Source organism: Triticum aestivum, chromosome 3B, assembly GCF_018294505.1.
Source record: "Triticum aestivum cultivar Chinese Spring chromosome 3B, IWGSC CS RefSeq v2.1, whole genome shotgun sequence".
Lineage (NCBI taxonomy): Eukaryota > Viridiplantae > Streptophyta > Magnoliopsida > Poales > Poaceae > Triticum > Triticum aestivum.
In genome coordinates, this window is record NC_057801.1 from 565,977,566 (window position 1) to 566,001,135 (window position 23,570).

The 23,570-nt window shown below is 42.5% G+C and overlaps 1 pseudogene; it reads right to left on the reverse strand.

Annotated features, from left to right (window-relative positions):
• Window positions 1-705: 705 nt before the first annotated feature.
• Window positions 706-7,689, reverse strand: LOC123070945 (E3 ubiquitin ligase PARAQUAT TOLERANCE 3-like; annotated as a pseudogene).
• Window positions 7,690-23,570: the final 15,881 nt, after the last annotated feature.

The window sequence follows — 23,570 nt, forward strand, 5'->3', positions numbered from 1 at the left end:
TGTGACTGTGTGTGTGTGTGTTTTTGTGTGAATGTTGCATTTGCTTGATGGTGTGGCCTGTATACTTTGCTGAATGATTGGTGTTGGTGTGGTTTAACACTGCCTTTGCCGGTCCCAAGCCCGGATGTGAAAATGTGGAGGGAGCTGCATTTACCTCCTTTTTATTTTATATATATTCACCTTCTAAATTTTGTAGCTCATGGCATTCTAGTTTACTTGGATGGTTAGCTTGTTAATTAGTTTTGTGCATGCACAACTTGAAATCTAGCTGATGTAGTGTTTAGTTTCTGTACACGATAAATGGTTTTGTTGTGCACCTTTTTAAAGATGCCGCCCGTTTTTCTCCTGGATGTTAACTTGCATTTCTTGTGTTTCTGAATTGATTATCTATTGTAAGATATGGTTAGCGTATATAGTTCAGAGATAAATGCCTTTGTGTGAAACAGTTTTCATACATTTTATTCGTTCCAATGGTGATTTTTGTGTGTTGGAACTCCTGCGGAAGTTCTCTGTACCCCAGTATTATTTTGTAATAGAACATCACTGAAGTCAGTGTTTCAGTGTCATTTAGTACTAGAACATCACTGAAGCCAGTGTTCTATTTAGTACTAGAACACCACTTATCATTTGGGTATGAGAAACGTTCAAATATAAAAAATAAAATAGGAAGACGCACATTTCCGAAATGCATATAACAACTCGATAGGTAGCTGCTGATAATTTCATTTATCTTGATAATAGTAACACTGCATTACAGAGGAAGAGATCTGGGAACTCTCTGGTATATTACAATCTCTGGTATAATAACGGTTTAACATTCTGCAGGAGGAATTATCCTCCGCTTTCCGAGACATATACAATCACTAGTAAAACAAATCTCATCAGCAAAGCATTGGACATCAGCAATGCTGCAACAAGTCCTCCATCTTTATTCAGAACCTTGCATGCATCCATGGCGGCCGGTGATCGTCGTCCCCACTTCCTCTTGAAATTCTGCTCATCGTCGCTCGCGTCATCACGTCTGGGGCTGCTCCTAGAACTGTGTCTGGACCTCTGGCTGCTCTCTGTATCACCATCAACGGTAGAAGAGACGCGCATTCTCTTCCTGTCATGGTGATCCTCGTGGTAGTCACTGGAACCTCTGTCGGAACGCCCATGGTCCCTACTATTCCTCGCCGGTCTTGACCGGGACCTGTCCCTCGACTCTCTGCGACGAGGAGAAACCGAGCGCTGGCTGCGCTCTGATGGTTTAGATCTAGACCGGGACCTGTCCCGGGACTCTCTGCCGCGAGGAGAACCCAAGCGCTGGTTGCGCTCTGATGGTTCAGGTCTTGACTGGGGCCTGTCTCTCAACTCTCTGCCTTGAGGAGAGCCCATGCGCTGGTTGCGATCTGATGGCCTGGGCCAAGCACCGGAGTCATTTGGCCTCTCGGTCTGCCTTGAACGTGCAGAAGCTCCAGCGTTCCCCTGGGAGACCTGCCTTGAGCGTGCAGCAGCTTCGGCATCACGGTGTAACGCGGCCTGGTTTTCCCAGCTAAGAAGAAACAAATGAAATACGTTTAGCATTCAAACTCAAATGGACAGAAAAATATACAATGACTACAACTGATCTTAACTAAATTGTTCCACTGACAAGAGTTATGTCTATGTCTATGCTCATTACTACAGGTAGAAATGAAGAAAAGAGCCGTACATGTATGGATCAGGTACACCAAATGGACCCATGGGATATCAACCGTTGAAAGGGTTACAATATGCAGGGTCAAATGGAACGTTGTAACCATAGTCAGCATTGTTTGGATGAACAGCCTTGGATGAGTCTGCCTTCTTCCGCTTCTTCTTCAACTGATCAGTCCTGGCAACTTTTGGTTCTAGGCTCCCTGAAATAGTACCGTTCTTCAAAGTTGATCCGCTCACATCCTTCAGTTTGGGGAGGTCAGCACTAGGTACGGCTTTCTCTGCTGAACGCCCTGCAGAGCCTTCAGTGTTGCTCTTCAGATCATTATTCTTCTGAGGGCGGTCGACTTGATCACCTTCTGTGGCGACCTGGAGGCGGGCGTCGGGAGAAGCTGCCGGTAGCTGGTTGTCCATACATTGCTTCGTGTCCCTTTCCAAAGCAGCCGAGGTGGTGTGGCTCTGTGATTTGGGATCAGCGTTGCTTCCTGAAGAACTTCTGTGCTTCCCTGTACCGCTGGCAGTGCTGCAAGTCCTTGTTCCTAACAAATTGCTGATTGTGCTCCTAACTGTGGGATTGGGGATGAGGGAGTCTGCAAGGTCCTTGACTCCACAAATGCACTTCGATTGTGTAATAATGTAATCTCGAATACCTGAGGGGGGAGACAGACGGTTATTCCTCATTCAATTTCAAGCAGCATAAACTCACGAAAACGATAGTACAAACTATTGCGAAGAACTAAAACAAAGCTGGAGCATAAGCACACTCCGAATATCTGAACATTGGCTCACCACAGAGCAAGACATCTAAAGATACAGACTTGATATAAGAGAACCGCTTACATTTATCACAGAAACTGACGAAGCAGCACTTGCTTGTTAACACCGCATCTGCCATCACCTTATTACATACTTCCTCCGTCTCACAATATAAGAGCGTTTTTGACATTAGTGTAGTGTTAAAAACGCTCTTATATTATGGGACAGAGGAAGTAGTTGGCAGTGGAGTTCTGCTGGCAACTACACTCTCAGATGCAGCTGGGGCAAGTACAGATAGAATGTCATCAACAGGATTTGGAGATACGACCGGGGCAACTGGACGAGACATTTTGTAGTTGTCAAATTTGGAATCGCCAATGGTTGGGCAATGCTGAATAAAATGCCCTGGAACCCGGTATCTGTAGCAGGTATAGCCAGGTGGAGGCGTCTGGTTTTCCTGTGGGCAATGTTGAATGAAATGGCCTGCAACTCTGCAGCTGCGGCACACATAGCCTGGTGGAGGTGCCTCCCTTTCTGATGATCCATGGCCTTCAATTTGAAAGATTTGACAAACAGTGCACATGTTAAATAGTATTCTGAACACATTCACAAAACGCAAGCATATTTTGCAGCAGTATAGTTCACATATTCACAAAACAACATGAATCTGTTCAAATTTGTATGAAAATCTGCTAGAGTTCAAAGGCTGTCTAATGGGCTGGAAACAAATTGTCTAGTTACTGTCAAAAAAGATCCAAGTGAAACATGGTCTACCGTACCAAAAAGAAAATAAATCTGGTCTCCGCAAAGCTTGAACACCTACACACTCTTTTTCATCATAACAATGGCTTTGATCTTTAAGAGAATCTTTTCAGATTATCTGCTAGCATAATCATAACTCAAAAGAACATGAAACTGAAGACAGGGAATTTTTGCATTACAATTATGGCGTCCTGATGTAAACCTTCCAGGAGCTTGTCCTCTCCTAAATGACTGCTCTTCCCTGCATGCACCATTAAATATGATCATTAGAAAAAGTACCAAAAAATCTAGCTGCTGACTTATGCGAGAAGGTTGTATTCTAACCATTTAAGTTCAGCTGCATCAATCACAGCTGTGATTGCAGCATCTTCATCTTTCACTTCTGCGGAGGAACAAGATTTTGAGACTGATTCAGTAACCACTGATCTGTTTGAAGCTAATGAACCATCTTCTATGACTTTCCGCCTACAATTAGTGGTACAATATTAGTATACGAAAAAGAGCATCTCCTTAGCCATCAGTTAAAGACCTCCCAAAGTTAGACCAAAATCAAAATCTGTTTAGAGAACGAGAGTCATATAGAACAACTAATGTAAAACAATATGCATGTCATTTTGGTTCATTCTTTGAAGGAAACAGGCAGAATGGAAAGAGGTAGTGCCTTCATCAGTCTCTATTTTTATTACAAACACTTGTTAAGAACGTAGGATACGTCTACGCATAGAGGATAATCAATCAACAAAGTTAAAGGCGGCAAATTTCACATGTAATCTCAGTTCCGTCCATTAAATTTCCTGCAATGAATCACCACCACCTCCCCCTTCCCGACCTCTCTGTACAGACAGGGATACAGTGACTTATGAGGACATCACGACGATACTCTCTGACTCTTGCCCAGCAGTTCGGCGGACCAGCACGGTTACATTCTGTGGTATCATTGCCTCTTCATCTGCATATTCTGCACTCAAGAATAAGAACAGAAAACAATATGTCAAAGCATTACAAGAAAAAAAACATCTACTCCCTCCGTAAACTAATATAAGAGCGTTTACAATACTAAAATAGTGATCTAAACGCTCTTATATTAGTTTACAGAGGGAGTAGCTTTTTAAGTGCGAAATAAAATCTAATCCAGTATAACCAAAATATGCAATTAAATAGCAACACTAGCGTGTTTAAATTGAAACTAAGATCTTCAAATAACATCACAACAATCAAAATAACGGTTAATTTACGTTCAGAAAACTGGGAAACTACGAGCTACTGAGATGTGCAGGATGGGAAAATATACAAGGATTACTCGCAATCACGATATGCAATTTGAACTATCCATAGTACAGGGGATCTATCGTGCTATAGGAGCATATCACAAGGACATGCTAGAGAACGAGTATAGCAGCTCTTCGACTACAACAACAGTATGTCCTAGTACATCATGAAGAGACCTCCATTACAGTCGTAGTACATAAGCAAATATCAGTACAGCAGGACACGGAGTAATATTGACAACCATGCTCGAGGGTTGCACAATTCACATAACAGTTATGCGAACACAACCATAGCATAACTGTCCATCAATATATGTACATAAATAAACAAACACACAAAAAAAAGATAAACAAGCTGAATCAGCATTACTACAGAAATGAGCCAGCTTAGAATCGCTGGGGATAACATTGTACCAGACATGTGACAGCAGCAGCTCAGTGTATGAGTATGTGCCCTGCAACAGCAATTATCTAGTTACTTTAACAGGACTAGCTACTTTTGAACAATCAGGTAGTTCACAGTATGCAGTTTTACTTATATTGAGTTTCTTCATTTGCTAGATGCAGCAGGCTGTCCACGTTGTGTGTTTCAATTCTTTGATTCACCTGTATTTTCATTTCAGCAGGTTGTCCATGTTGTGTGTTCCATATGGATTAGATGCCGTCGACTACTTTGTCTTCAATGCCGCGGCTCCTTGTTGGGTCTCTGTTAAGTAGGCATGAGAAGGAAGATCACATTGTGAAACAGTACACGAGCACCTGGGAGTTTGATAGAAGCATCACTTTTAATATTTTAACAAAGGCTACAGAATTTTGAAATCCCAGTTAAACTTGTCTTCTCCATGACTCCCTCCATAGACTGACAATGTCGCGGTTAATAGTTTAATTTGTGAAAAGGTAGTACAGATAAGAAAATCTTAATTCTCCCTACACCTTTTCATCAACACTGACATTTATTTCTTCTCTGTATGGGTGATAGAAACAAAATCCAAATTCCCTCTGTGCGAAATCTAAAATCTGAAAGAGTGAAACATGTTCCTCTTGCAATCAACATCATTGGATGCTTTTCAAGATATCATGAATCATCACACAACATGTGTAGAAGAAGAAGCATCAGTTTTTTTTATTTTAACTAAGGCCACAAAATGTTGAAATCACAGTTAAAACTTGTATTCTCCATGACTCCCTCCATAGACTGACAATATCGAGGTCAATGGTTTAATTTGTGTAAAAACAGTACAGATAAAAATCTCAATTTTTCCTGGACCTTTTCAGTAGAAAGGGGGAAAACAGAAAGGACAGGAGACGATGAGCCTCTCCTTCTCACCACAGTACCAATGCTCAGAGGAACTCAAGCTTTGGTGGTGGCGTGGTGCCATGGCTGTGAGTCTGTAACTTGAAGGCCAGGTACTAAGGAGTAGGAAGGAGAGACCACAAGATCACAACGGAAAGAAAAGAGATTAGCGAGGACGCTCAAGTTCCGGGACGGCCAACTCCACGGCAATTCATTGGTGGAGGCAGCGGCAGGCAGTGAGTGGTCGAGGTGAAGGACTGTGAGCAGCAAGAGGCACACAAAAGGGGTGTTGTAACGCCATATCGTCGTAGGAGCACACCAAGACTGAGACCGTCACCACCCGCTGTCCATGTCGGTGCCGGCGAGGATAAATTACACGGAGCTAGGCAACCAAAATTGATCCCCAACCAACAAGGTAGAACCTTGTATTTGAGGGCAGCACGAGTAGGTTCTTGTGTTTGCTTGTGTATTGTTCTGCTGCATGATAAGGACGCACCAGCAGCAAGAGTACAGTGATTCATCATAAACTATCATGATCCATTGCATAAATGTTACTTCAGAGATAGGTTTAGTGAGGGCATGGTGAGAAATAGCATGAAGAAGATTAACCTGAGCTCACTTAAATATGTAAATCAGCAATGCTATAGTTAAAAATTACATTGACCTGCCTGCAACTACAAATGGTTGATTGCATCATTCATTGATGATTGTGGTTGTGGATACTGAAATCTCCAATTTCATATTCATCATATGACCTTTAAGGAGCAGATTGCACTGCATCTGTTCTCAGATTTTTCACCTTCTCTTCTCAAGGCATCACATAGAAGTAAACTACAGGCCAAGGACAATATCATATTATCATGTCTTTTTTCTTTCAGTTCAATTGACTGATCAAAGAAATACATAACAATGTAATTTCTAAACTATCACAGCAGTAGGCTAAAGTCAAGAATAGTCAAGTTGCATCTCATGTAAGCCACGATCATGTAGTATCTTGTTCTTGTCAACATGCATGAGGATAAAATTAGACAATTAGTTAATCTTGTAATGCAATTTAGGGAGTCACAACATGGTTAAATACAAGGTGTACTCGTCATGATATTGATTTGTAGACTACAGAAGCATCTAGAGGGAATTATTTCAACCAAGATCACTACGTGCTAGCACATGTACCTTTGTGCTGATTTAACAGGTTCACGTGCACCCTATCTCTGAAAATATTAACATGTCCTGAAACTTAAAGCCTGTGTGGTGTTGCTCTGTTCTGTCTATTGTTACATGCTTCTCATGAACAAAGAGATAAATGGAGTAATTATATTACTAAGAGTACCAGGGAGACTTGTACATGAGGCTTCAGTCAGATAAATTACTGCACTTTAGGATCCAAATTTTGATTACACTTCACCGTTATATCCAGAAAAGGACATGTTCTTCAGTACCACCAATTAGATTAAACTTGACGATTAATTTCAGAATACTGTCGTAGCCTATATTCATGTACCAGCAGAACTTGATCTCCAGGAACCATCAAGCTAAGCTGATGTTGAAATTGGTTATTCCACCTCTGTTTTAGTATGCAAGTTACGCATGCTTAAAACCTAAACTAATTTGTGCAGGATAAGAGTTTTGATGAAACAATTTTTGACAATTCCAGATGATGATCACCTCACTATGCTGGTTCACATTTAGTCCTTGTACACGTATCAAATAATCGCAACTGTCGTAGGATCCAGTTAAGCACTTAAGAACCAAGAGATAAACTGAATGGTTCAGGGTGAGTTCGAGCAATAATAGATTTTAAATCAAAAAGAGCCCCCACCACGAACGCATTGGCAACATTGATTTGTTTGGTTTGTTTTAAAATAAAAAGCAGCTGTTGATTACACTCTTATAGTGTATGCAGCTAAGTCGATGAACTGTACCTCCATATTTGTGCAAATTAGTTTTAGCCAATGGAGACATGACTACTAGCTGCTTCTTTATTGAGACCCTTGTCCATTATGACCTTCCTTGACTCATCAGATATAGACCATTGTCCAGCAGCAGCGTGAAAATTTGATATTAACACAAGATTTCGAGGATTATGTGGATCAACCTCCAGAATATGCTCAGCTACCATGTTTCCTCTAGCCACATCCATGTTAGCAATACATGCACTCAGCATAGACACACAGATAGCACCATGGAGCTTACTTATGTTCGAACGTAAACAACAGTACAGATCCCATGCCTCATCAATCAGTCCTGCCCGGCCTAACATGTCAATAAAACATGCGTAGTGCTCTGGTCCTGGATCAATCGCATACTTCCTTTTCATCAAATGTAACTTTGATCGGCCTTCATCCACAAGACCAGAGTGCCCACAAGCTGAGAGAACAGCAAGAAATGTAATGGCATTAGGCACGACAATGGGTACAGCTTTCTCCATCCTCTCAAACAAACCCAAAGCCTCTTCGCCATGCCCATGGCGACTATAACCATCAATCATACTGGACCAGGAAACGACATTTCTGCAAGTCATCCGATCAAACACCACACGTGCAGCCGTTGTCCGCCCACACTTTGCATACATGTCAATAAGTGCATTGCATAGGACAGTCTCAGAATCAAACCCGCATCGGAGAACCTTGCAATGCACTTGAAGGCCATATGCCAGATTTGCTGCGGCTGAGCAAGCTGTGAGAGCGCATGTCAGTGTGATTCCATTGAGTTCAATACCGCCCAGCATCAAGAAAGCCTCCCGGAATTGGCCATTCTCCACGCAGCCTGAAAGAACAGAGTTGCACAGCGCCACGTCCTTGGGGCAGTCCGTGTGGATAAACAGCCTCTTCGCCTCCTCGACGCAGCCGCAGCTCATGTAGAGATCAACAAGAGCTGTAGTCATAATGACATCACCGTGGCACGCAAGAACTATCCGCGCGTGCACTTGGCGGCCGGGGCGCACGGCACGGGAGGAAGCACAGGCCTTGAGCATGGTGCAGAGGGTGGCGGCCGTTGGCACAAACCCGGCAGCTGCCATGCCGCGGAAAACTTCAGCGACGGCGCCGCAGCGCGCGTGACGGACGTGGCATGCGAGGAGCGCGTTCCAAGCAACGGCGTCGCGCACGGGCATTTCGTCGAACAGGCGGGAGGCGGCGCCTGGGAGGCCGGCTTTCGCGTAGGCGGTGAGGAGGGCGGTGGCTGGGATGGGGCTGGAGAGGGAAGATGACTTGAGCAGCGCGGCGTGGAATGCGGGGGAGTGGGAGGGGCGGGAAGAGAGGCCGCGGAGCAGCGCCGAGAGCGGAGGGGCCGCGCGAGCCATTTCCTCCCCTGGTAAACGGAGCAACGGCCGACGTAGAGGGTGAAAATTGACCCCTATCAGAAATTTCAGCTGGCTGGGGCGAGGTGGCGATGGGCGCCGGGCGGGGAGGAGCGGCGAGGCAGGCGGCGACAGCGTCCGACGAGCAGGCAGCGAGCCGTCGAGATCAGAAGCGGCGGAGGCAGTGGCGCGCAGCCTAAATCCTAATTGGCGCCTTATGCAACATATCAAAATGGGCCAACCCATGTAGGTATTTTTGTTACCTTTTTTTGGGAACATTCTGCCGGTTTTTCTAGGCGGATTTTCTCAAAAAAAAATCCCAGCACGGGTTCCCGGTTTTCTACCCTTTTTTCGTTTTTCCTTTTTCTTTCTTATTATTTCATTGTTCGCTTTATTTCGTGAACTTTTCACAAATTTGAAATCTTTTTTTAAATTTGTGAATATATTTTTTCAAATCAGTGAATTTTTCTTGTGATCCTTTTTTCCAAAATTTGTGAATTCAAGTTACAAAGTTTTTTCAAATCTTGTGAACCCTTTTTAAAATTCATGAACTTTTTTCATATTTATGAACTTTTTCAAATTATGAACTTCTACAAATCTTGAACTTTAAAAATATATTATGAACTTCTCTCAAATTTACGAACTTTTTTCTTCTACATTTAACCTTTTTTTGTAAAACTCAATAGTCAACTCTCCATGGTCAAGGGTTGATAGGTTGACGGTCAACGGTCACTGGTCCACCAGTCAATGGATTTAACTAAAACATAGTTGGGCCGACCCATAAGCTCTCGTGCGCGAGCGACAGTTGGTTCAACCGGCGCCAATGGCGTTGCATAGGAGCTTCTAGCGCGCAGGCGCAATGCGATTGTTTGCGTGTTTTTGTTGGGCCAGAACCTAAGGTCGGACGAGATTTGTTCAGCGTTTCTTTTTCTCATTCGGCCCGTCATTTAATTTCATATGGGCCGATCTAAAATCTTAGGGTGGACAGCGGCCCACATTGTCCATTTTTTGATCCACCTCTGCCTAGTGACTCTCATCAGCGACTATTCAACGTATAACCCTAAAAAAGACTATTCAACGGGTACTCCTATGAGGGGGTCCCAGTAGACGTGTGGGGCTGTATGGAGGCACGCCCCATGATGCGCCCAGTCGCCGTCACGTGTCACGCGTTGGGCGCATCCACATGATCATGTTTATTTTCACGCGTTTTTTTGGTTTTTCTGAGGTTTTTGGATTTTCCTTGGTTTTCTCAGTGTTTTTATACTTTTAAAAAAATCTTCTGTTTTTGTCACGTGTGAAAAGACAGAGTTGTGTTTCATGGAAAAGCACATTTGTGCTGTCCACATCTGTGCTTTCCAGATAGTAATATGTACGATTGTGTTTCACGGTGAAGCACGATTGTGTTTCATGGTGAAGCACGATTGTGCTTCCTGGAAAGTGAAAACACATGCGTGCTTCCGAAAGATGAAAGGCACAAATGTGCTTCCGGTTTCTTTTTTTGTTCCCCCTTGTTTTCAGGTTTTTTTAGTTTTCATTTTTTTATTCTCGGCCTTAAAAAACGTCTACACTTATTAACATGAGATCTAGCTTCGAATATCTTGACGTAAGAACCGTAATGGTGAAAACGATTTGTGATTTGGACACACAGTTCAAGAGATAAAATATTTTTATAAAATGAATGAACGAAAAAGGCACAAAACTTTCAGGTTGTGACAAGTGTAATACATGCAGTGCGTCACATCACTAATGAAAGAGGTGCGAGTGACCTTTGCAAAGGATACCCTCTAAGTAGTGATTTCGAGTGCGAAATTGCTTCATGGATGACACATTAGGCACGATCTGCGAACGATACAATGTCCCCAACAACACTAGCATCAGCTTAAAAAAAGAAAATGAATGATCTCTAATATGTCTTCAACGTATCTATAATTTATGAAGTATTCATTCCATGTTTACAACAATTTTATATGGTTTTGGTATGATTTGATTAGAACTAATCCGGAGTGACCATGTTTTCAACAGAACTACTGTGGTGTCGTTTTTGTGTAGAAATAAAAGTTCTTGGAATGGGCTGAAAATTTATTTTTATGGACCAAAAGAGACCCCCCGAAGCACCGGAGCTGGGCCAGGAAGTGCACGATGGAGCCACAAGCCTGGGGGCGCACCCCTCGAGCTTGTGGGCTCCTCGGCACCCCCTTGGGTGAGACCGACGCCAAAAATTTCTATAAATACCCAAACCCCCCCGAAAAGAACCCTAGATGGGAAGCTCCGTCGCCGCAAGCCTCTATAGCCATGAAAAACTAATCGGGACCTCATTTTGGCACCCTGCAGGAGGGGGAAATCATCACGGAAGGCCATCTTCATCATCCCGGCGGTCTCCATGACAAGGAGGGAGTAGTTCACCATTGGGGCTGAGGGTATCTACCAGTAGCTATGTCTTTGATCTCTCTCTCTCTCTCTCCCTCTCTCTCTCTCCTGTTCTTGATTTGACATAATCTTGATGTACCGCGAGCTTTATTAATATATTTGGATCTTATGGTGTTCTTCCCTCTCTACCTTCTTGTGATGAATTGAGTCTTGCTCTTTGAGGTTTCGTTATGTTGGATTGAGTATTGGATTTAAGAACACCTGATGTATGTCTTAACATGTGGATACCCGTGGTGAGAATGGGCTGTTCTATTGATTCACTTGATGTATGTTTTGGCACTCAACACGTGGATTCCCGAGGTGACATTGGGGTAATCTATGCATAGGGGTTGATGCACATTTTCGTCCTACGTTCTCTGATAGGAACTTTGAAGTGATTCTTTGTTGCACGTTGAGGGATTGTTATATGATCCAATTATGTTATCATTATTGAGAGATTTTGCACTAGTGAAAGTATGAACCCTAGGCCTTGTTTTCAAGCATTGCAGTACTGTTTTGCTCACTTTTGTTACTTGCTACCTGGCTATTTTTATATTTTTAGATAACAAAAACCTATATCTACTATCCATACTACACTTGTATCACCATCTCTTCGCTGAACTAGTGCACCTATACAATTTACCATTGTATTGGGTGTGTTGGGGACACAAGAGATTTCTTGTATTTGATTGCAGGGTTGTTTGAGAGAGATCATCTTCATCCTATGCCTCCCACGGATTGATAAACCTTAGGTCATCCACTTGAGGGAAAATTGCTACTGTCCTACAAAACTCTGCGATTGGAGGCCCACCAAGAGTCTACAAGAAGAAGGTTGTCGGGGAGGTGAGTGCTTGAAGGTATATATTTAGATCTTGCAATTGAATCTTTTAGTTTTTGTTTTATCACTAGTTTGGTTTAAAAAAGAGAGCTGCAAATGGAATTTAGGTTGCCTCATATGCTTTATTTTTATAATGTCTTTCTTGAAAATGATGGATTGAAAAATTGTGCTCAATTGATTGAAGAATAATTCAATAAAATGTTTCGCATAAAACCTTTGAATGATGAGCTTGATTGCAATGTTGTTAGTATGAATTCTTTGAATATCCATGATGTTAACCATATGCAAAACTACAAGCTTGGGGATGCTATGTTTGATGAATATGATCTTTTTAGTCCCCCATGTTTTGATGAGAAAATTTATTATGATGAAAGCATGCCTCATATTTATGATGATTATATTGATGAAAGTGGGTTTGGAAGAGTGTCAACTCTAGGTAATGATGATCCCACTATTTTGGGGGGTCTTGAACCTTATTCTAATAATTATGAAAGTGGATTCGGAGAGGTCATGATTTTATTTAGTGACGATTCTACTATTTTGGAAGAGGCTTCAATTGACTATGATAACAAAGTTGCTATCTATGATGATTATTGTGATGACATGTATGCTATTAAGAATAGTGATAACCATGAAAATTGTCATCATGATTCTAATGTTCAATTTGATTATGTCAATCAAGTATCTCATGATAGTTATTTTGTTGAATTTCCTCCCACCACTATTGATGAGAAGAAATTTGCATATGTGGGGAGTAATAAATTTTTTATGCATGTGGATCATGAAAAGAATGGTTTGTGTGATAGCTATATTGTTGAATTCATTCATGATGCTACTGAAAATTATTATGAGAGAAGAACATACGCTTGTAGGTATTGCAATAATACCAAGTTTCCTCTATATGTGTTGAAAATCTTGAAGTTATGCTTGTTTTGCCTTCCTATGCTAGTTGATTCTTATTCCCATAAATTGTTTTCTCACAAAATCCCTATGCATAGGAAGCGTGTTAGACTTAAATGTGCTAGTCATGTCTTTCATGATGCTCCCGTTATGATTCAATTCTTTACTTTTATGTGAGCATCATTGAAATCATCATGCCTCGCATGATAGTTATTTTGGAGTTTGCTCCCGCTATTATGAATAAGAAGAAATTTTCATATGTGGAGAGTAATAAATTTTTTATGCTTGTGGATCATGAAAGGAATACTTTAGGTGACAGTTATACTGTTGAATTCATTCATGATGCTACTGGAAATTATTATGAGAGAGGAACATATGCATTTACATATCTCAATAATATCAAGTTTCCTCTCTATGTGTTGAAAGATTTGAAGTCATGCTTGTTTTGCCTTCCTATGCTAGTTGATTCTTGTTCCCATAAGTTGTTTGCTCACAAAATCCCTATGCATAGGAAGTGGGTTAGGCTTAAATGTGCTAGTCACATGCTTCATGATGCTCCCGATTATGTTTCAATTATTTACTTTCATGCGAGCATCATTGAAATCATCATGCGTAGCTAAAAAGGCATTAAAGAAGCGCTTGCTGGGAGACAACCCAACACTTATACCTACTGTTTTTGTGTGTTCACATGATTAATATATTGTAGTAGTTATGTTTTATAGCTTTAATAAAGTGCCAAGTAAAGCCTTTGGGATAGTGTGGATGATAGTTGACTTGATTCTGTGCAAAAACAGAAACTTTCGCACCCAGTAGCAGAATTGTTTAAATTCACTGGAACGTACTTTTGATCTGAATTTTTCACACGTGATTGATATAAAAATTCCCTACATTTCCCTAATTTGTCAGAAATTTTGGAGTTTCAGAAGTATGGTCATTATTCAGATCATTATAGACTATTCTGTTTTTGACAGATTCTGTTTTCAATGCATAGTTTGCTTGTTTTAGTGTTTCCATAGCTTATATTAAGTGATATAAATTATGGAAATGATAAGTTACAGTAGGATTTATGTGTACACAATTATGAATCTTGTCTTTGAAAGTACCCAAGTGAATGATTTGCTCTTTATCATACTGACCTATCTCACGAAGTTCCGTTAAATTTTTGTGTGACTGAACTTTTCATGTTTTGGGTGAGATATCGATATAAGGAGAATAAGGAGTGGCAAGAACCTAAGCTCGGGGATGCCCAAGGCACCCCAAAGCAATATTCAAGGAAGATCTAAGCAACTAAGCTTGGGGATGCCCTAGAAGGCATCCCCTCTTTCTTTTTCAACATTATCGGTAACCTCACTTGGAGCTATATTTTTATTCGTCACATGATATGTGTTTGCTTGGAGTGTCATTTTATTTTGTTGAGATTTGCTTACTGTTATTTCTAATAAGGTTTTGTATCTTTTCTTTCAATAAAAATGGCAAGGATAGCCTTCACCATGCTTAGTTTGCAAGTATATGAGTTGATGTTTCAAAACAGAAAGTTGTACGCTATTGCGTAAAATTCTCCAGAAAAGTCAGAATGTGATAAAATATTGAAATTTTGACACAATGAGCTATGATAAATTTTATACAGTGTGGTAAATTTTCAGAATTTTTGAGTTAAATAAGTATGGATCTTCCTTAATCCTTTACAAACTATTCTGTTTAAACAGATTGCTTTTATGATTGCATTATTGGCATATGTTTGCTTGTTTAGTGATTCTATTTGAGGATAGGAGTATTAAATATGCAGAGTCATTTAGTATGCAATGTCAATTTAAATTTTAGTAATTTTCTACAATAGAGAATGATAAGCTTTTGCATTGATTTATACTAGCTTATCTCACGAGTTCTTGTTGAGTTTTGTGTGGATGAAGTTTTTAAGAATTAGGGAAATCATGATATGAGAGGAATTATGGAGACATATGAGCTCAAGCTTGGGGATGCCCCGGTTGGCATCCCACCTTTGTTCTTCAACAATGATCGGACAGTTTTGGTTGAGCCTAAGTTTTTGCTTCTTCACTTGATATGTGCTATCCTTGGAATGTCATTTTATTTTGTTTTGATTGTTGTTTGAATAAAATACATAAGATCTTTTTTTATGAGAGAGAGTCTTCACATAGCTACTTAATTATTTGATTACTCATTGATCTTCACTTATATCTTTTTGGAGTAGTCTATCATTTACTTGTGTGCTTCACTTATATCCTAAGAGTAAATTGTCGAATGAATTGAATATCATAAATCTGAAATTATATATGTTTCATATGCTTATCCCATGGGGAGTAATGACTTCACATATAAGAAGTATAGGTGGTAAAATTTATTGAAAGTTAGCAACCACAACATTGGTCACTTGAACAACTCATGAAAGAATATTGTGAGCCCCATTAATTATTTTCAAACTTGAGCAAATTAGTTGAAGTTGGACAAGAAAGACAATGTAATGAGTTATGTTTGGGTATATTTGTATAGAAGTTATATTGTTATGGATCCTCCAACATGTGGTGCGTGCATAGGATCTTTTGCTAGCCAAAAAAGTTGTACTAAGTAGAGATGCTACTTGTGCATCCAAAATCCTTGAACTAAGTTTCTTTCCATGAGTGTCCATCATATCTACCTATATATGGTATTACTCTGCCTTTCCAAGTAAATATGCATGTGCCAAACTCTAAATCTTCAAATAATAATATGTTTTGTATGCTCAAATCGCTCATGAAGCGATAGGGAGCTATCAGCACCTTTCATGCTAGGTGGGTTATTCTCAGGATGAGTGTTTATTCGCTTATCATTCACGAGAAAGTGACTGGTAATTGGGATGCCCAGTCCTATGATCAAAATCAAAATATATAATAAAATAAAAAACTCCCCCGGATTGTTGTTGGTATGCAGGGCACCCGAGGATTCGGCTAGCATGGCTTGTGTTTGTTGGTGGAGGGGGAGTAAAACTTTCCCTTTCTATTTGGGAACCGCCTATAATGTGTCTACCATGGAAGATGTTGAAAACTCTCGGTCGCTATGTTGACAATGAAAGCATACCTCCAAAATTATATTCAACTCTGTTTTAAGCTTCGAGCTCTGGCACCTCTGCAAATCCCTGCTTCCCTTTGCAAAAGGTCTATCTTTTACTTTTATGCAAGAGTCAGTAGTATTCCTTCTCATTTCAACCTCAATTATTCTCAATTGGCAAGTATTATGTGGTGGGGAAAGACCCAAGCATATATGGCCATTCAAATATATTTGATCATGCATTATTATTGTTGACAATTATCTATATGATAAATAAATTGGGAGGCGAAACATTAAACCCCTATCTTTCTCGGTGTTTGATGGATGCTATTTGTTCTAAAAATATGCTTTGAGTGTCAGCAATCATGGAAGACTACATGATAATTGAGTATGTGAAATTTGCTAAATCAAAGCTCTTACATAGTCCTGATACGTCTCCAACGTATCTATAATTTTTTATTGTTCCATGCTATTATATCATCTATTTTGGATGTTTTATATGCATTAATATGCTATTTTATATTATTTTTGGGACTAACCTACTAACCTAGAGCCTAGTGCCAGTTTCTGTTTTTCCTTGTTTTCGAGTTTTACAGAAAAGGAATATCAAACGGAGTCCAAATGGAATAAAACTTTCGCAATGATTTTTCTTGGACCAGAAGACACACGTAGGACTTGGAGATAAAGTCAGAGGAGTCCCGAGGCAGCCACAAGCCTCAAGGGTGCGCCCTAGGGGGCGCACCCTAATGGCTTGTGGGCCCTTGGAGCTCCTCTGACCCTAATTCTTGGCCTATAAATTCAGAAATATTCCCAAACGAACAGAAGCGTCCACCAAAATACTTTTCCACCGCCGTAACCTTCTGTACCCGTGAGATCCCATCTAGGGGCCTTTTCCGGCATCCTGTCGGAGGGGGATTCAATCACGGAGGGCTTCTACATCAACTCTATTACCCTTCCAATGAAGCGTGAGTACTTTACCTCACACCTACGGGTCCATAGCTAGTAGATAGATGGCTTCTTCTCTCTCTTTGATATTCAATACAATGTTCTCCTCGATGTTCTTGGAGATCTATCTGATGTAATATTCTTTTGCGGTGTGTTTGTCGAGATCCGATGAATTGTGGATTTATGATCAGATTATCTATGAATAATATTTGAATCTTCTCTGAATTCTTATATGCATGATTTTATATCTTTGTATTTCTCTTTGAATTATCAGTTTGGTTTGGCCAACTAGATTGATTCTTCTTGCAATGGGAGAGGTGCTTAGTTTTGGGTTCAATCTTGTGGTGTCCTCACTCAGTGACATAGTAGGGGTAGCGAGGCACATATTCTATTGTTGCCAGCAAGGGTAAAAAGATGGGAATTTCATCAAATTGCTTGAGTTTATCCCTCTACATAATGTCATATTATTTAAGGCATTACTCTGTTCTTATGAACTTAATACTCTAGATGCATGATGGATAGCGGTCGATGTGTGGAGTAATAGTAGTAGATGCAGAATCGCTTCGGTCTACTTGACACAGACGTGATGCCTATATTCATAATCATTGCCTTGGATATCATCATAACTTTGCATTTTTCTATCAATTGCTCGATAGTAATTTGTTCACCCACCGTATGTTTTCTTTCAAGAGAGAAGCCTCTAGTGAAACATATGACCCCCGGTTCTATTTTCCACCATATATTTTTAGATCTATAAACCAAAAAACCCAAAAATACCTTGCTGCAATTTAATTGCTTTTATTTTGTTTTATGTTTTAGTAGTCTTTTATATCTATATCTATCAGATCTCATCCTTGCAAGTGACCGTGAAGGGATTGACAACCCCTTTATCGTGTTGGGTGCAAGTGTTTGATTGTTTGTGTAGGTGCATAGATTGGAGACTTGCTTGTACCTCCTACTGGATTGATACCTTGGTTCTCAAACTGAGGGAAATACTTATCTCTACTTTGCTGCATCACCCTTTCCTCGTCAAGGGAAAAACCAACGCAAGCTCAAGAAGTAGCAAGACCCTTCCTGAAAATAAGATGAATTGGAATTGTTTGATGACTGAGAATATAGTTTGTTAGTTTTCAAGAAAGTTTATGGTCTATGCTTTAACATGTGAATAGCTTGTTACTTGATATGAGAAGTTTTCTGAGATGAGCTACTGTTATGATATATAATGATGCTAGAAGAAGTGTTTGGAACTATCATTGATCAAATTTATGCACTATGCTAGCATTCACACTTCATAAGATATTTCTTTTATCATTTACCTACTCGAGGACGACCATGAATTAAGCTTGGGGATGCTGATACGTCTCCAACATATCTATTTATGAAGTATCACTGCCATGTTTACAACAATTTTATATGGTTTTGGTATGATTTGATTAGAACTAACCTGGACTGACATTGTTTTCAGCAGAACTACTGTGGTGTTCTTTTTTTTTGCAGAAATAAAAGTTCTTGGAATGGGGTGAAAATTTACGGTGATTCTTTACGGACCAAAAGAGACCACCGAAGCACCGAAGCTGGGCCAGGAAGTGGTCGAGGGAGCCACAAGCCCGGGGGCGTGCCCCCGGGCTTGTGGGCCCCTCGGGCACCCCCTTGACGTGAGACCGACGCCAAAAATTCCTATAAATACCAAAAACCCTGAAAAGAACCCTAGATGAGAAGTTTCGCCGTTGGAAGCCTCTGTAGCCACGAAAAACAACTGGGACCCCGTTCCGGCACCCTGTCGGAGAGGGAAATCATCACCGGAGGCCATCTTCATCATCCCGGCGGTCTCCATGACGAGGAGGGAGTAGTTCACCCTTGGGGCTGAGGGTATGTACTAGTAGCTATGTCTTTGATCTCCCTCTCTCTCTCATGTTCTTGATTTGGCACGATTTTGATATATCGTGAGCTTCATTAATATATTTGGATCTTCTGGTGTTCTTCCCTCTCTACCTTCTTGTGATGAATTGAGTCTTGCTTTTGAGGTTTCGTTATGTTGGATTGAGTATTGGATTTGAGAACACTTTATGTATGTCTTGCATGTGGATATCCGTGGTGACAATGGGGTGTTCTATTGATTCACTTGATGTATGTTTTGGCACTCAACTCGCGGATTACCTAGGGGACAATGGGGTAATCTATGCATAGGGGTTGATGCACATTTTCGTCCTACGTTCTCTGATAGGAACTTTGGAGTGATTCTTTGTTGCACATTGAGGGATTGTTATATGATCCAATTATGTTACCATTGTTGAGAGATTTTGCACTAGTGAAAGTATGAACCCTAGGCGTTGTATTCAAGCATTGCAATGTTGTGGCACCCCGGCTCAGAGCGACCGGTTTACCTTGCATTGCCAGCCTAGAGACCTTGTCTTCTGGCAACACACAACAACTTGGTACAGAAAAACAACCGCTTTATTCATGCTAGCGGAGCATAGTTTATATTACAACAGTTAGCGAGGCCAAGTGGCACACACGGTGCGGCTGAACAATATGTACATTATTTAGTGAACATAAAGGGGCCTCGATCATGACAACTACTCGGCAGCGGAACAACGTCGTAGCGGGACTCCATAGCACAGGGACACCGATGTGGACACGATCTAGACTCGGACAACACTCCTTCCCAACGAGACTTTCCTGAAATCTGGCATGACACACCAGGTCAGTACATTGAATGTACTTGCAAGCTCACAACAAGCATAGACATAATGACAAACAATATCATTATATTTAACCATTTAATCGACAATGCAACCATATATCCAACATGCTGTGACTATGCTCAGCTGGTACTCGTTCCACGGACTTGCTTACCGGACGTGATCATTTCCAGACCACGAACATAATAATCTCTAAAACACATTTGTGATCCTTACGGCGATCACAACCCGACCAACTCATGGCCCGTGATCCTTACGGCGATCACCATCCGACCAACTCATGGTCCAACTCAACATGATGGCCTCACTACCATCCTCAGTGCAAACTTAGTGTGCAAATTTTATGAAGTGTTGACCCATGGTGTACCCTACTTTTGAGCGTGTCCGTAACCGTGGACTCGGCTATCGATAGATTAAAACACTCTGCAGAGGTTAGTACACCTTACCCACACTACGGAACCCATGGCCTCGCACTCCCATTCGGGTGGACCAACGGCATTCCGACGAAACCATTTCATTGTCATGACACTCTCCCGGCCATTCCGACTCAGTCCCCATCGGGCTAGTCCTGGGTGGCCCCGTTGTTGGTGTCAAAACCGGCGGATCTCGGGTAGGGGGTCCCGATCTGTGCGTCTCAGGCTGATGGTAACAAGAAGCAAGGGACACAATGTTTACCCAAGTTTGGGCCCTCTCGATGGAGGTAAAACCCTACTTCCTGCTTGATTAATATTGAAGATATGAGTAGTACAAGAGTAGATCTACCATGAGATTGTAGAGGCTAAACCCTAAGAGCTACCCCATGATGATATGATTGCAATTGTGATCGGCCTTCTAAGGACCATCCTCTCCGGTTTATATAGACACCAGAGAGGGCTAGGGTTTACATGGAGTCGGTTACAAGGAAGGAAATATGATATCCGGATCGCCAAGCTTGTCTTCCACACAAAGGAGAGTCCCATCCGGACACGGGCCAAAGTCCTTGAGTCTTGTATCTTCATGCTTTAATAGTCCGGATGATGTATATAGTCTGGTTGTCCGGATACCCCCTAATCCAGGACTCCCTCAGTAGCCCCTGAACCAGGCTTCAATGACGATGAGTCTAGCACGCAGTCTTGTCTTCGGCATTGCAAGGCGGGTTCCTTCACCGAATACTCCAATGTACCCATCACGATGAACAATGTCCGGCATCTCATCATTGTTGTACTCCTCGGCTTTAGTGCTTCAATAATGACTATTTCCACGTGTTGAGCGAATGCGAGGAGTCGAGGCATTTTTGCATTTGCCACCCTCGGTCCTTCAGGCTAACCGTCTATTTGAAGAGACGGGGATTCTCAGATCCAAACCTCACTCTCCCTCCTCGAGCAAGCATCCAACAGAGCACCCATAAAAGACCATTCCAACATGGCTGGTCGTCGCAGCTCTCCTGCTCGCTCCCCCTGCCCCAAGCCGGGGGACTGGGGAGAGTGTTCAGTTTCTCATAGCCATTTGATAAAGTTACAAACCCAAGGGCTCCTCTCGCCGGTGTTCATGGTCCCTGTCCGAGCCGGGGTGGCCACCTATAACGGCGGAGAACAAGCGGAGAGATCTCCCAATCCATCTCCCGAGGAGCGAATATGCCTTATTCCGCATTTGCTAAGGGGCGTCGGGTTCCCTATTCATCCATTCCTTTGTGGGCTCCTGGAGTTCTACGGCCTCCAGTTGCACAACTTTACCCCAGCCTCTGTACTACATATAGCAGGGTATGTCGCCCTTTGTGAGCTATTTCTAGGTTGCGAGGCTCATTTTAGATTGTGGAAGAAGCTGTTCTGCCTTGTCCCCCACAACTAGGGAGAATCCCTATGTCAAGTGGGCGGGGCCGAAGTATGGCGTATCGCTGAGACCGGATACCTATCCGGCACTCCCAAGAAGGCACCGGATAACTGGGCTTCAGAGTGGTTTTATATTGACAACACCCCCCTTCCGGATCCAGTCCGGACAGGATTCCCCAAGTTCAGTAACACCCCGTCGAGGGCACGTCTAAGCTGGCGCCCCCGAGGCCCCCAAGAAGAGGATTCCAGGGAAATACATTTCCTGATGAGCAGGATAAAGTTACTAGCCAAATCCGGACTGATGATAGTCGAGGTCATGGAAATATGCATAATGCGGGGAGTGCAACCGCTTCAATATCGGGGCAATCCCATGTGGCATTACAACGGGACAAACGATGCCACCCGCTGCGGCCGTAAGGGTCCGGACTCCGCCACTGCGCTGGCAAGGATATTGTCCGATCTATACAAAGGAGAAGAGGAAGACTTCCTTCATACCAAACCGCGAGACGGATTCTCCATGTACAATCCCCCAAACAGGGTAAGTCGTCATTTATGTTCTCGCTTTACTTATCATGGTGTTCTTTGCTAAGGTTATGTTCCTCAATATTTCCAAGCAGGAACTGAGGAGGGCCGTAGAAGGAATCTCCAGCCCTTCCCCGCAGCCAGAGGACCCTGAAAGGCCCCTGGATCCAGGACTCGAAGAAGACCCGGATGCGGCCGTGGAGCTTGTCGACAGAATATTTTATCGAGCGAGCCGTGACGGCGCCTCAGTGGCTATTACTGCTGATTGTCCCGGACTGCTACCTTCGTCGCGTGTAAGCCAAGCCGAAAACTCGATCCTCCGAAGAGGACTCTTTCCTGATGTCATGCTTTATCCCTGATGCGTCGTGTTTTTGCAGAAACGATGCTCGGAGCGCAGGGCCGAGCCCCTAGGGACCCGTCAGCCACAGGCGTCCGGATTGGGTAGGCTCAAGAGGAAGGCGGTTAGGGCCGACACGCCTCTACAGAGGTAAGGAAACAACCTGTCATGTAATTATTGCTACTTGAAGTGTAACAGCGCCCTTTATATCCTGGCAGGAAGAGGGGTATCCGGACTATATCCGGGGATCCTGCCAACCATGCCTCCACTAGTCGGGCTCCAGAACCAACTTCGAGAGAGGAGGCGGATGTAGGGCCAATGCCGCATAGTCCTCCGACAGAGGATGCAGATATGCTTTCGGCCACAAACTCCAAAGTGGAGAGCGCCATGAATCACCGGCGCCGGAGGGCCGTGCTTCGGAACAACATCTTTTCCAAAGAGGCCTTTAATGCCTTCAATTTAGCAGACGCATACATCCGGGATGCTCAATGCGGGCTTGCCCAAGCGACGAACCAGTATACCAAAGATATACGAGTAAGAAATTGTGATAAGCTCTACTGGAAACTGGGAATTTGCCATCAGCCAGCTCTTTGCCATCTGCCAGCTGATGGCAAAGAACGTCTTTGCCATCTGCTTATAAAAAACAGATGGCAAAGAACTGACAGACGACAAAGAACATGGTTGCCATCAGCCAATTCTTTGCCATCTGCCAACAGATGGCAAATAATCTTTGCCATCTGCCAGCAGATGGCAAAGAGGTTGGCAAATCATGTGGACGTCAAGAGTGTAACGGTGTACCAGCCCCACCTCTTTGCCATCTGCCAGCAGACGGCAAAGATTCTTTGCCATCTGCTGGCAGATGGCAAAGAGATGGGGTTATTTTTTTCCAGATAAAAAAACTGTGGGGTTATCCCTTCCCTCTCTCCCCTCCTCTCCCTCTCTCCCCTCCTCTCCCACGCATCTGCACGCATCTCACCACCCGCCGCCCCACCACCCCGCCGCCCCGCCGCCCCAC